The following is a 15,744-nucleotide window of genomic DNA, read 5'->3' on the forward strand; positions in this document are numbered from 1 at the left end:
AGAACGTTTGCTCTTGGAGAAAAACTAGTCTGTTAGAACCACTGCCGTATATGAAGTATCAGCAAGTGTGGGTTTATAATAAAACATTTCTACCTTCTGGAAATCCTCTGAAAGACTCAAAGTCACACCAGAACTACTTTAATAAATAAAAAGACAAACAGAACTGCATTTTCCCGGTTAAAAGGACACAAATTACAAGGTGTTCGTTTATGAACTGGTTTATATGGCGAGTTTGAGAGGGGCGGGGTGTCACCTTTCACCCGTCAGTCACACACACACACACACACACACACAACACCACACTATCGTGTGTTTCTCTCTGATGGAGCTGGCGTCTCTCCTGCGGATCTTCAGGCTCCTGGTGCTCCTGATCGTCTTTCAAGGTGTGTGTGTGGTGTTTTATTACACACTCAACACACACTCATCCAGGTGAACATTTACATTTACATTTAATTAATTGGGAATTTAAATCAGGCTCAGTGTTCCTCAAGTCTAACTGTTTAAAAATACTTAAGTGAAATATGATCACTGAAATACGATATTTAAGGCTGGATAATTGTATCAGTTGTTTATTATTCATGCAACAGTACATAACTACAATAACTTTGTCTATTGCTCTTATTAAAGTTTATAGCACCGATTTGTTCAGTTTTAACTATAGGCTACTGCATGACAAAGCATAGGATAGTTTTTGTGTATTTCATTTCATTCTGTAACCTACTTGTTCTGCAGATCGGTGTGTACTAGTGTTAAATGCTACTGTTTTTGATCAGGTTTACGACAGAAAATATCATGATCATTTTTTTATGCTTTTTCATTACCCAATGACGAATCCTGTCAGCATAAACCTGTCCTTGGGCCTTTTTTTATTACTGTCAGTTAAAGTGCCGGCGATCAATGTGTTGCCAGATATTGTGATTAAAACAAACTAAATATAAATAAAAAATAAATCTAAATTATTTCCAATCTTTTGAAAATAAGATGAGATAATGATAGCGATGACTCTTAACTGCAACTTCCTGCTTTATTAACTTTCTAAAGTGTTAAATTAAGTGTAAAAGACAATTCCAAAAACGCTTATAAAGCTGGATCTGGCACCTGCGCCCTCATCAAAATCACTCAAGATCTGACACCAGAAGCTCAGCTGAAACTGCAATTACACTAAAAGAGCTCTGACTGGATAAAACACTCTCAACTATCACTCAGAGACAGAAGACACGAGGAGATTGAGTGTGACAGCAAACATTGATCATGTTGAATATTTAGAGCCTTAAAAAATCAAGCAATTTCAAATGTGAAAGGAAACTCTCTGTTTTCTTTTAGAGATGGGATGAGGGACCCACTTCAGCTGCTGCGCTGCGTTAAGCTCAGACACAAGTTTTCCATTATTAAACCGGCCAAAAGGTGCGTGAGACTCAAGATCAAGCAGCTTTCCTTCTGAGGACTGAAAGTGTTTGTTTCCTTCTCAGTATAAAACTGGAGCGCTTCACGCAGGAGCTGTCAGATTTCATGAGCTGCCCGCACAGATCAAACACAACCGAGCGCGAGCTGAACAGGTTTGTGTGTCTTTATATTTAGATTAACACCTTTAACAGACACGCTTTGTATGCTTTGTATGACGGCAAATCCATTAGAATGATGCATTTTAACAGGTAATATGCATGTGCAACAACAATGTGCATATGTCTTAACATACTATACATATAACATAATGTAATTAAGGCAGCAGCTATTTGCACTGTGTATATTGGAGATAGATGCTATTTACACTAAGTGAACATTGTAATGTATTCTATTTACAATAAATAAAAATACCAGTATTTTCTTAGCAAAATACTATTTACACTGCACTATGTTAAAATAGCAGGATTTTCTGCTATTTATACTACTTATTGCAAATATTGACAATTATCTGCACCTCAGTGTTGTAGTACATAATAAAACAGTATGCAATAATAACATGCTGAGTATGAATTATAATTTTAATTCAAATTTTTAAATGGATGCCACCTTATTGGGACAATATAAGCCTACCTGATACTTTATTTTAAACTTTTTGCTAATTTCCTTCTATTGAAAATAAGTGTTTTTTTTTTTTTTTATGTGATGTGAGATTTGAAAAGGACGACAAAAAAGTTCGGCAAAAGGCGAATTCAAACCCTTTTTATTTTATTTTATATTACACATGACATGGATTCGTCTGTACTCTGAAAAATTTCTGCGTCCAAAATATCTGAGTCCTAGTCCTGAGTCCAAGTACCCCAACTCTGCTTGACACATTCTATATCAGGAGTCCCTGCTCCATGTGTCTATTGCCTAAAGGGTCCTTGCCCTGATTTACAGTGTTTGCTGTTTTAGGATCATAAGATTAATGTGGGAGCTAAAAATCACACCCCAAAATGCTGTTTTATAAAAAAGAGCACAGATCCAAGTGCACAAATCAACTTACAACAGACTTCACATGTGATTCATGTAATATTTGTATGGTAAAAAAGAGCACAGATCCAAGTGCACAAACATTGTCATGATTAGACACAGAAACACTTTTTACAGTAGGTGGACATCCAAAACGTTGCTTCTACCGACCCTTCTACCGCGCTCGTACCGCCGCCGCGGCGTCTGCAAAGTGCATTTGCAGCTTTTGACCGCTGAGTGGCGCTTTAATCACAAGTTTTCAAACAAGAGCATCAAAGCACATTTTCGCAAATAGACGACAGATTTGCCTCGCTGATGTGTTACATTTGACGGCTGCAGTCAGGGAAAATGAAAAAAAAAAACACTATAGTTAAAATATTTAATATTCACATATGAAAGTTTGGTAATTATGAAGTTATGTGCATTTCTTAGAACGAATTCAAGCAGGATAAATGTCAAGCCTGTGCCTGTGCTTATATTTTCTCTAAGCTACAAAGTATTACACCATATTTTAGATTTGACACATTTAATAGGTGTGCAGTATTATTTATATAATATGAATTATGTGTTATATTATTCAAAATAAATTGTGGTTTACTTTGCATCAGAGCATTAAAAGTGGTAGCCTATTTTAGTGAGCTTGGCTACATGGATTTATATATGCAAAATGTCAATTCTCATATATTAGGCCTATATTTTAATTTATATTTTAAAATTATTTTTTTTATATTAATTTATTTTTTGTTATCCATTACCTGTCCTTTATTTTGACAGATAACAACTTGGGAAAAATATATCTGTTTGTACACTGATTAAGAAATTGTTGTGTGTTTCATTAATTTTTTATTTTTTTTATTTTAGTAAAACATGAGGCATTGTATAATTTCGTTCCCATTGTTTAGGCCTAACTAAAACAAGAAACGAATAAATTAAACCTGCACCATTTAGCTAAATCATTGAAAGTCTAAAGAATGGACGGATTAATAAAACGTTCTAATTTTTTAAACTCAAGTTCTCTCATTATAATCAACAAAATACACACAATGTAAATAAGAGCTTCATTAATTGACAACTTCAGTGATTTTAAAGGAAGCCTTCTTTACTTGCTTTCATATAATTTAAGTAAAAAAAATAAAATTGCAGCCGCATTTAAATGCAGGTGTGTAAGTTTGTCTGCTTGCAAGATTTGCGCGGCGCGAGTGATGCTGAGTGCACGCGCAGCATTTATTCTCATTTGTTTTATCTTCATTACAAATCTTGTTTGGTTTTATTTTGGATAATTGCATGTAAAAAAATTATTTACGTTGTAATGCATATGCAAAATGTGAATTATTATTCATATTCAAGTGTTTGTGCGGAAATTATTAATGCGCATGCAGGACAGGGAGGCGCCCTCTAGATCACTTGAAATTTTTCCTGATAATGAATTAACTTAAAATTGTGGTGTCTCACATACATGAGAAATATATCTACAGAAAGCTTGAAATGTCTTTTAAACGAATCAATTCAGAACGAAAGCATTATGTAATCTGTGAAGGTTGTATTTCTCTTTAAAGGCGCGTCCATGTGGATAAAGTCAGCATTGTGAATTTCATCTTGCAGCCGACAAGAAAAATTTTTGTTTATTAATAAATAATTAAAATGTCTCCTTTTTTACAATTATTGGGCTACTTCTGCCTGTGCTTTGTGGCAAACTTAATGCATGTGCTTGAGCGCAGAATATATTAAGGTTCATTATGGATTATTGTTGTAAATTTAATATAAACCTCTGATTAGTTGAATAATGACAAATGAAGGACTAGTAACTAGAAAAATCTTACGTGGGGGGCAGACCTATTAAATACCCTCTAGACATCTCTGTTAAAGCTTTTAAAGCATTTTTATACATCATTAAAATTTGCTACTGTGGGTTAACAGTAATTATAATTATTATATACTTAGGAACAGAGTCTGGGCCTAATCTAGGCTATTCCAGGGTTTTTTATTTTTTTATTTTCATTGCATCTGAAAAGAACATTAACTTCGCACGCTCAACCTGCCTCGCGCGTTGCTCAGCTGTGGACGATTTCAAAATGTTTAATATAAAGGTTGATGTCCCATTTTATACAGGAATTGTTAATTTAAAAAAAAAAAAAAAAAAAAAAATCGAATTATATTGTTAGTCTAAATGAACTTGTTAACAATATAATTAGAACTATTTAACATGCACTGTGACATTTTACCCTTTTTAAGTTATAAACTCCTTGAGATTTTAAAGTCAGTTTAATAGTATTGAAGTTCCAGTTAAAAAAAAAAAGGTTTTAATTGCTTAAATTATTTTCTATGAATTGATAATATGTTATCAGGTTTTAATTGCTTAAATTATTTCTATGAATTAATAATATGTTATCAGGTTTTAATTGCTTAAATTATTTCTATGAATTAATAATATGTTATCATGTTTATTCTTGTAGATAATAAGTGTTTATTCTTTAAGAAAATAAGGGAAAAAAATAAGGGACGATCCAAATATTATTCATATTTGTTTTGCTTCACCTATTTATGTAGGCTACAATTATTCAAAAAATAAAAAAATAAATAAAAAATAAATAATAATATAAAAAATATTGTGTTTTAAAGTGCCATCGGCCTGAGTAAATTTGACCATTATAGAATTGTGACTTAGGAGGTGAAAATACTGTGAAATTACAAATGGTATGGGATTTTAAAGCATAACAACTGAAGGTCTGTGAAACGTTAGCCAATAAAGCATTTTTTTTTAAACAATGGCACTTAAAGTTTTGAACTAAAATATTATTTCAACCATATAGCCTGTGAATAAACAAAAAACATACTTTTCAATGAAAGAACACTGAGAGAGTGTAGGTTGCTTCTGGTGTTTGGATTTGTACTTCAATATAATGAGCTCCAAGTTTAGGAATAGCCAACACGGTTCTCTCTCTCTCTCTCTCTCTCTCTCTCTCTCTCTCTCTCTCTCTCTCTCTCTCTCTCTCTCTCTCTATTTTAACTCTCTATTTAACAGCATTAACTTACAATGAAATACATCTTCCTTCAGGTAGACTGAATGTTTTTCTGTCTTGCTAAATGTTGGGCTCATGATCAGTAAGTTGTATTTGCTCAAATTGATTTAGTTTAAATCAAAACTTGCGGACTTTGAAGCTGGGTGCAGTTAGCGCGAGTCTCGAGCGCTGTGAAGCGGGCGCAGCTGATGGAGGACTCCGCTTTGGTCTTAAAGCCTTCCGCAAACGCTACGTTCACAAATAACAATGATTTTCGTAAAATAATGATTAATTATCAATTGATAATTTGTTATTATTTTGGTCTAGTGATAATAATAATATGGGCTGCGGGAAAATAATGAATAAAAAGAGTAGGTCTGCTGTGAGTGCAGGCATGTTTCAACCCCCAGTAACATGACAACACACCGTTCCTCACAGCAACAAAACAGACCAAATTCAGTTCAGCTGGAGGGGGTTGGGGGTAGTCTGTATAGCTTGTGGGGGTCGAGATAAAGGTGTGAATCTCTTGGTCTTTCATATGCACAGTGTCTTATGAGGGTATCAAACTTGCAGAACAGGGTTGATAGGACGATTGCCTCGTCATTTTGGTTTTAGGGCAACTTTGAAGAAAGATTTTGATCCACTTCAAATGTTGACTACTGTATAGCGCAATATAGTTTTTTGGTTATTATAACTTAATTTCAGAGGTAGTTGCCTTAACTCACTTAACTAAAATAAATAAATAAATAAATAAATAAATAAATAAAATAAAATAAAATAAATAAAGTCGCAAACTGTTGCGTTAATTTTATTTTATTTTTTTATAATATGTATTATAAATTCTCACAGAATGTAGCCTTTTCATGACCAATTTATTGAACCATCTCTTTATGTTTTTCTAAATCCCAAACATGACATCAGTATGATCCGTCTATGATGTTTTATAGGCTTTTTTTAGATTTGGGAATACACATGCGTTACAGACATGACAAAAACATTTTTGGAGTTTTTTGACATTATTATTATTATTTTTATTATTTATTAAATTAAGTAATTAAGACATAACTCTTGCACATAATCTACTTTTCATGATCCAAAGATGTATTATACTACTGAATTAAGTAATTAAGACATAACTCTTGCACATTCTCAAAAAAAAATAAAATATCAATTTTATTTCAATTTTCGTTTTTGTGTTTCAGAGGAAAAAACAGTGTTAAAGCATCTCTCCATTACAGATCTTTTGAAAGAAGAATTTATGCAAACGCGTATAAAATGCTTTAAAAGCTTTAACAGAGATGTCTAGAGGGTATTTAATAGGTCTGCCCCCCACGTAAGATTTTTCTAGTTACTAGCGGTTCATTTGTCATTATTCAACTAATCAGAGGTTTATATTAAATTTACATCTATAATCCATAATGAGCCTTAATATATTCTGCGCTCAAGCACATGCATTAAGTTTGCCACAAAGCACATGCAGAAGTAGCCCAATAATTGTAAAAAAGGAGACATTTTAATTATTTATTAATAAACAATATTTTTTTCTTGTCGGCTGCAAGATGAAATTCACAGTGCTGACTTTATCCACATGGACTCGCCTTTAAAGAGAAATACAACCTTCTCGGATTACATAATGCTTTCGTTCTGAATTGATTCGTTTAAAAGACATTTCAAGCTTTCTGTAGATATATTTCTCATGTATGTGAGACACCACAATTTTAAGTTAATTCATTATCAGGAAAAAATTCAAGTGATCTAGAGGGCGCCTCCCTGTCCTGCATGCGCATTAATAATTTTCGCACAAACACTTGAATATGAATAATAATTCACATTTTGCATATGCATTACAACGTAAATTATTTTTTATATGCAATTATCCAAAATAAAACCAAACAAGAGTTGTAATGAAGATAAAACAAATAAGAATAAATGCTGCGCGTGCACTCAGCATGACTCGCGCCAAGCAAATCTTGCAAGCAGACAAATTTACACACCTGCATTTAAATGCGGCTGCAATTTTTTTTTTTTACTTAAATTATATGAAAGCAAGTAAAGAAGGCTCCCTTTAAAATCACTGAAGTTGTCAATTAATGAAGCTCTTATTTACATCGTGTGTATTTTGTATTCTTATAATGAGAGAACTTGAGTTTAAAAATGAGAACGTTTTATTAATCAGTTCATTCTTTAGACTTTCAATGATTTAGCTAAATCGTGCAGGTTTAATTTATTCGTTTCTTGTTTTAATCAGGCCTAAATAATGGGAGCAGAGTTATTATTTTTCTGTTGTTTTTGTTTTAATAAAGTAAATAATTTATTTTATAAGTAACGTTTTGTTTTTTTGTTTACAGTATAATGTATTTTATATTTTAGTTGTCTTTTAAAATAAAGGACAGGTAACGAATAACAAAAATGCATGTTGTTTTATTAAAGGAATTTTAAAATATAAATTAAAATATAGGCCTAATTTATGAGAATATTGACATTTTGCATATTAATCCTTTTTTTTTTTTTTAAACTTGAACTTCAATACTATTAAACTGACTTTAAAATCTCAAGGAGTTTATAAGTTAAAAAGGGTAAAATGTCACAGTGCATGTTAAATAGTTCTAATTATATTGTTAACAAGTTCATTTATAGACTAACAATATAATTCGATTTTTTTTTTTAAATGAACAATTCCTGTATAAAATGGGACATCAACCTTTATATCAAACATTTTGAAATCGTCCACAGCTGAGCAACGCGCGAGGCAGGTTGAGCGTGCGAAGTGAATGTGCTGCACAAAGTCATTTTCAGATGCAATGAAAATAAAAAAAATAAGAAACCCTGGATAGCCTAGATTAGGCCCAGACTCTGTTCCTAAGTATATAATAATTATAATTACTGTTAACCCACAGTAACAAATATTAACCGATTAATCGAAATATTTTCGTTTGCTGCATTTTTATTTATTTATTTATTTATTTTATTTTTAAACAGGATAAAAAAATAAATTAAGTTTGTGAGAGGAAAAAAAAAAAATATATATATAAGTAATGTATAAGTTGCATTTTATTACATTCAGAAATAATAACGGCTAGCCTAATAATGTTATAATGTGCCAACAGATTATTTTTAGTTCCCTTCACTTTACAACAAATCCTTTAAATTTAACAAATTTATCAGAACAGAACAAGAATTAAAAATATTTAATTCTAATGGATAAATAAAATTGCAGTATATAATAATATAGGCTTAGCTATAAACAAAATATAAATAAATAAATGAATAATAATTTAAAGCGAACCATAAGGTAAGGCTGGGCTCTCATTCGGGAGAAATCCAAACGTTTCCATATTCTTGATGTTGCCTATTTCAAGCTTAACTATTATTCATTAGGTAAAATAGTCTTTGTAGTTCACGCGTGTTTCAGTATCAACGGGAAAAAATAAATAAATAAATAATTCATAGCAAAAATATGCCAAAGTGGACCGCTGCTCGCGGTGAATGGCACGGTGAACGGCTACTGTTTCCAATGAATGTGCGCGAGGCACCAGCACGATCAAACAGATGTGGAAGGAAATAATAAATTTTTGTTCTCAATTTTTGGTCACAATTTAAAGGTGTAATTTGTTAGTGGTTTGAAAAATCAAGAATAATGACAGAATTAATAATAATTATTGCTAAATGCTGGACCGTTCTCATTTCGATCTGCAAATGGAACCTGAAGGATTTTTTTAAACCAAGAATGAACCGAAATGAAAACATTTAGCTTTTTATCCGTATATATAGGCCTTATATTTAATGACTGTTTAATAACAATAGCAAGCATAAGATCCTTAGTGTAAAGGTCTTTTAATTTTTGATGAGTAGACTGTAGCCTAAGACTATCCTACATTTTGAAATTAACTCACTGTACATTTTTTAATGGTTTTTAAAGATGGTACAATGTTATATCATAATGTTGTTGTTGTTTTACCTCCTCCTTTTATCTCATTTTACAATTACATTCAGTTCGCAATCCAACTCTTTGTGCCACCTGGCGGTAGTTTCGCGAATTAATTTAACACGCGACTGACTTGCAGTTAACGCCGCGGCACTGCGGCGGCGGTACACGCGGCGGTAGTACCCATTTTGGTTGTCTACCATCTGTATATACTGCTTAAAAGGGCGCCATCTGTTCAAGAATGAAGTTCAACATAATAATATTTATATACCAATAAATTGGGGGTATATGTGCTTTTATCAGTGTTTCCTGATAAACAAGACTCATAACAGTGCGACTACAGTAAAAAAAAAAAAAAAAAAATAAAAAAAAAAAGCTTTTACTGTTCTAAAACTTGTTAAAACAAATTTGTGAGCAATATTAGAATTGAAGATGTTAGAATAAACCCAAAGATTTAAAAACATTCAAGCACAAGACGCTAAGGAACTCAACTGAGTACCTCCGGTGCCTTTCATCGGGTCTTGTTGAGATATATAGTTGAGTATCATCAGCAGTGGAAACTAATCCCGTATTTGCTAATAATATCACCAAGGGGCAACATGTTTATTGAAAATAGCAGAGGACCTAGGACAGATCCTTGTGGCACTCCATACTTTATTACCGATAATTAAGATGATTCTCATTTAAAAAGACAAAGTGATAACGATCAGACAGGTAGGATCTAAACCAGGATCTAAAGCCTGTCCTTGAATACTTGTATATTTTTGTAATCTATCTATGAGTATGTCGTGATCTATGGTGTCGAACGCAGCACTAAGATCAAGTAAAACTAGCAATGAGATGCAGCCTTGGTCACATGCAAGAAGCAAGTCATTTGTAAATTCTTCATAGAGATAATGTTTTTTTGCAGGAAGAAGCACAATTGAGCAGACAACTTTTTGTAAAAATTTTAGATATAAATAGAAGAATTTGGCTGCATGGTTAATTGCTAACACATTTTTCTGTGGTTTGACAAAATCAGAACACAAATTTAATATTACTACACAGACTTTAATGATAGACTAATGAGCTTAGATTGTCGGACAGGAAAATAATGTAAAAAACAAAATTCTTTCATTATACAATTCTCTGCCGATTTTTGTGTAGAAGCGACCGTACTCCCAATTCTCTTTTATGCATTTTGTAAATGAGGCAAGCAGTTAAAAACAGGTAAAACCATGCATCTTTAAATACTGAGGTGGTTCATTTTACTGGAGATTACACTTGTAAAGCTACTGGATGCTAATAAACATTCTCTCTGTGTGTTTTTGTCAGAATGAGGCTGCAGTTTTGCTGTAACGCCACAGGACTCCTTATTCCTCACCAAACACAACACGGCCATCAATCAGACCATCCCATATGAGACAAGCACAACAAAAACATACAAAATGAATGCAGTTGTTCACAGCATGTTGCCTGAGGTGTGTATGTGAAGGTGTGTAAAATTAAAAAGTTATGTTTTTGACAACTGAAAAGGCTCTTTCACACCCAAAGTGAAATTAATAAGCCTCAGGCTAAATGCAATGCTGATTTCTCTCAACACAGAGCTGTCAGTGAATAAATGGGAAAACAAAGTAACTGGCTTTACTTTTTTGATAAAGTAACTCTGAATTTTTATTGTAAATTTAAAAGTAATGCATTACTTTACTAGTTTCTTGCAAAAAAGCAATCTGATTATTTGATAATCAATCTTGTGTGTGTAATATGTGTGTGTGTGTGTGTGTACCTTTTCTATCCCGGTTGGGGACTTAAACCTGAATGCATGTGTGCGTGTGTGTGTGCGTGCGTGTGTGTGTGTGCGTGTGTGTGTGTCCGTGTGTGTCCATGTGTGTGTGTGTGTGTGTGTGTGTGTGTGTGTGTGCAGGCTTTCCCCTGGAGCAGGCGTCGTCTGGGTCGGTGTGCTGTGGTTGGCAGTGGTGGGATTCTGAAGAACAGCAGCTGTGGACGTGAGATTGACAGCGCAGACTTTGTCATACGGTAAACACATCCCATCATGCCTTGCTCCTCGCTGGCTGTGATTGTGTGCTCAAACAGAGTGATTTCAGAGGACCAGAAAATCCCACAGACGCACACTGAAAGAGGAACCCGAGGCTCATCCACAGACATGGATCTCTTATTATTAAAACAGAATTCAGCTGATGAGCGTGTCTAATAGTTTAAACAGTTCATGGCTGTAGTGTGTTATAGTTACACACGTGAGCAACCACTGATGAATACACTATAAGATAAACCAGTCTTAATGAGCAGATTCTCTTTTGAGTGTTTGACTAGTCTGCCTAATAAAACAGATGCAGAAAATACAGCGCTGAAAAAGATGCCGACAGATCCACGCTGTGAAAACCTCACACAATCTCCAGGAAGTTCTGTTTTGTGCTTTCAAATTTCATGTTGATTTCAATGTTATTGGCATTGCTTGTAATTATTTGTTGCTATATTATTTCACATCAATTAATACATTTACAATTAGCAATACATTTGTTACAGTATTTATTCATCTTTATTAATGTTAGTTAATAATAATTCTGTTGATTTTTAGTACGTTAACCTTATTGTGAAATGCTATCATGATTTTATATAGTAAACTGACTGAAAATGAGATGTTTGTATAAACACCAGCATCGATTTCTCTTTTAATGAACACATTGAAAGTTCATTAAGACCTGCTAAATGTAAAAACCAACATACAATACGTTTAAGATATATTAAGCCATTTATGCTTAATAACATGCAGATTTTACTTTTAAAAGATAGAAGTGGCACCTGTTTTGTAGAATGATCAAATCAAAGATTTTTTTTTTTCTCTGTTTCAGGTTTAATTTGGCGTTGATTAATGACAGTGATGTATGACTGAAGACAGATCTGATAAACCATCAACCCCACTCAGATTCAGAAAGAGTCAGTGTCCACACACACACACACGCTCACATACACGCGCACACACACACTCTCTCTCTCTCTCACACACACACACTCTCTCTCTCTTTCTTTCTCTCTCTCTCTCTCACATACACACTCACACTCTCACATACACACACACACACACACTCTCGCTCACATACACACTCACACACACTCACACACACACACACTCTCACATACACGCGCACACACACACACTCTCTCTCACATACCCACTCCCACACACACACACACACTCTCTCACGCACACACTCACTCTCTCTCTTGCTCACACGCGCACACACACGCGCACACACACACACACTCTCTCTCTCTCACACACACACACACACACACACACACACACACACACACACTCTCTCTCTCTCTCTCACATACATACATACACACTCTCACATACATGCGCACACACACACTCTCTCTCACATACACACACATAATCGCACACACGCACACACACTCTCTCCCTCTCACATACTCACATACTCACACACACATACATACAGTGTTTGGGGTAATGCATTACAAGTAACGTGAGTTATGTAATCAGACTACTTTAAGTAGTAAAATATTGCATAATACTTTTTAATTTAGAAGGAACTATCTATTCTCCTGCGTCATATTCTTCATGTGATTAGTTTGAGCTGCGCCCTCTGCTGTACATTTGTTGGAATAAGCACAATATTGTAATGTACAACTTCTCCAACAATATACACACAGTACAGACCAAAAGTTTTGGAAACATAAGTATTTTTAATGTTTTTGAAAGAAGTCTCTTCTGCTCATCAAGCCTGCATTTATTTGATCAAAAATACAGAAAAAACACCGTAATATTGTGAAATATTATTACAACTTAAAATAATAGTTTTCTATTTGAATATACTTTAAAAAATAATTTATTCCTGTGATGCAAAGCTGAATTTTCAGCATCATTACTCCAGCCTTCAGTGTCACATGTAACATCCAGTCCTATCACATGATCATTTTAGAAATCATTCTAGTATTCTGATTTATTATGAGTGTTGGAAACAGTTCTGCTGTCTAATATATTTGATGAATAAAAGGTTAAAAAGAACTGCATTTATTCAAAAAAATAAAAAAAATTCTAATAATATAACACTTTTTATCAATTTAACACATCATTGCTGAATAAAAGTATTGATTTTATTTAAAAAAAAGAAAGAAAAAAAAAATTACTGACCCCAAATTACTGACCAGTAGTGTATATTGTTATTACAAAATATTTATATTTTAAAAAACATAGCTTCTTTTTTTTTTTTTTTTTTTTTTTACTTTTTATTCATCAAAGTAATCCTAAAAAAGTATCACATGTTCTGAAAAAATATTAAGCAGCAGAACTGTTTTCCAACTTTGATAATGAATCATCATATTAGAATGATTTCTAAAGGATCATGTGATAATGATCCTCAAAAAAATTCAGCTTTGCATCACAGAAATAAATGATAATTTAAAGTATAATAAATTTAAAAAACATTATTTTTTAAATTGTAATAATATTTCACAATATTACTGTTTTTTTTTTCTGTATTTTTTTGTTTAAATAAATGCAGGCTTGATGAGCAGAAGAACTTCTTTCAAAAACATTAAAAATAGTAATGTTTTCAAACTTCTGACCTGTACTGTGTATATGTATATATACACAAAACCCCGATTCCAAAAAAGTTGGGACACTGTACAAATTGTGAATAAAAACATAATGCAATGATGTGGAAGTTTATGAGATTTTTAAATTATTCCATTCCTTTTTTACTCACAATTTGTACAGTGTCCCAACGTTTTTGGAATCGGGTTTGTGTGTGTATATATATATATAATATGCATATTTACCACAAGAATCAGTTTGACATTTTAAAAAGACTAATAAGTTTTTACCCCAAATAACTACTTACTCGTAATTTTACACTTTTTAAACTTTGCCACACTTTCGGGTTTTTTTTTGGAAAAGTTATTGCCACAATCCCATTTGTGTGCAATAACTTTTACTCATTTAAAATGATATATATATATATATATATATATAATATATATATATATATATATTATATATATATATATATATATATGTGGCAAGTGTAATGTGTTTTACACTAGATTTATTGAAATTATTATTAAAACTAATGGCACTAACGAACGCAGGAGGCTTTTATTTTTGAAATTTGTATTAGGGAAAATTGCACAGTGATGAAGAGTCATGTGATCGCCAAAGCAAAAATAATATTTGTCACTTATTTCTTTTTACATATATAATTTGTATTTCTTTGTTTATTAGTTTGGTTGGTTTTCCTCCCTTTCTTATGGAAATTGTTCATCTATATAAAATGTTTAGGAAGAACTGTTTACGTGAGTTACTGGTCGTCTGTAAGCACGAGGGAAGAGCTGATGTAATTTCCGGTGCTCTCTCTCTCTTTCCCGCGGGATGTCATTGCGATGAGAGGTATGTTTTATCAGCTCCTCGAAAAAAGTGTTCAAATATATTCAATTACTTGCTGGTTACGGATTTTCTACACACAATTGTGTGTGTTTGTTAACTTTTCTTTATTAAGGGATTAGTAATCCAAAAAGTTATGAACGTTGTAAGAGTATGTTTAATCGAAGCGTGAATTCATGTAATGGGTTGCCATTACACGTGCAGTATGCTTGCTGAATTTCATTACATAACGATGCATACTTTTGGTACAACAGAGTTAAAAATTTTATATGTTACAAGTTACCTACATTTTATGATTGCGTGAAGTTGTACCTGTTTATCTTTAATGATCCATGAGAGGTTTTGATTGTATTTGCTGTTATATAAATGTACATTGTAACAGTATGCAATGATTGACAGGCACTGCTAGACCTGATATTCTCCTGTTACTACCTGATGGTGTCTGTTATACTTTGATACAGGTATGTAAATGGATCATTATAGTACTGGTTTCTTTTCCTGCGTTTTTCTCTCGTATATTATTATTGTATTTGTTTTTATAATTGTTATTGTACGTTATAATGGTCTCTCTTTTCGCGGGGATGTCATTGCGATGAGAGGCACTGCTAGACCTGATATTCTCCTGTTACTACCTGATGGTGTCTGTTTATACTTTGATACAGAAACTTCAGAAGCCCCGAAAGTAAACCACGTGACAACCGCATCATGGTGTGAGGTCTCTGTTTTATTATCAAAACACACAACGCAGAAGAAAACCCACTACAAAATGTGTGCCGTGACCCCGTCGTTTTTGTTTGCTGGTAGCTGACCCGCCTGGGATGCTGTAAGTGTGACCGTCTTTTCCTGGAACTGTGGTGACATCGTCGTCGTTGATCTTCGCAACTGGAGCGGTTCATCAGTGACTGGTTTGGACTCTGACTTCTTTTTCTTTCAAAGGAACAATTCTTTCTAAAAAAAAAAAAAAAAAAATTATGGACATTTGACTTTAAGGACTTTTG

At 33.1% G+C, this 15,744-nt stretch overlaps 1 pseudogene; it reads left to right on the forward strand.

Annotated features, from left to right (window-relative positions):
* The first annotated feature begins 279 nt into the window (after positions 1–279).
* On the forward strand, positions 280–14,662 carry LOC122134537 (annotated as a pseudogene).
* Positions 14,663–15,744: the final 1,082 nt, after the last annotated feature.

The sequence above is a fragment of the Cyprinus carpio genome, unplaced genomic scaffold (genome assembly GCF_018340385.1).
Source record: "Cyprinus carpio isolate SPL01 unplaced genomic scaffold, ASM1834038v1 S000006559, whole genome shotgun sequence".
In the NCBI taxonomy this organism is placed as follows: Eukaryota; Metazoa; Chordata; class Actinopteri; order Cypriniformes; family Cyprinidae; genus Cyprinus; species Cyprinus carpio.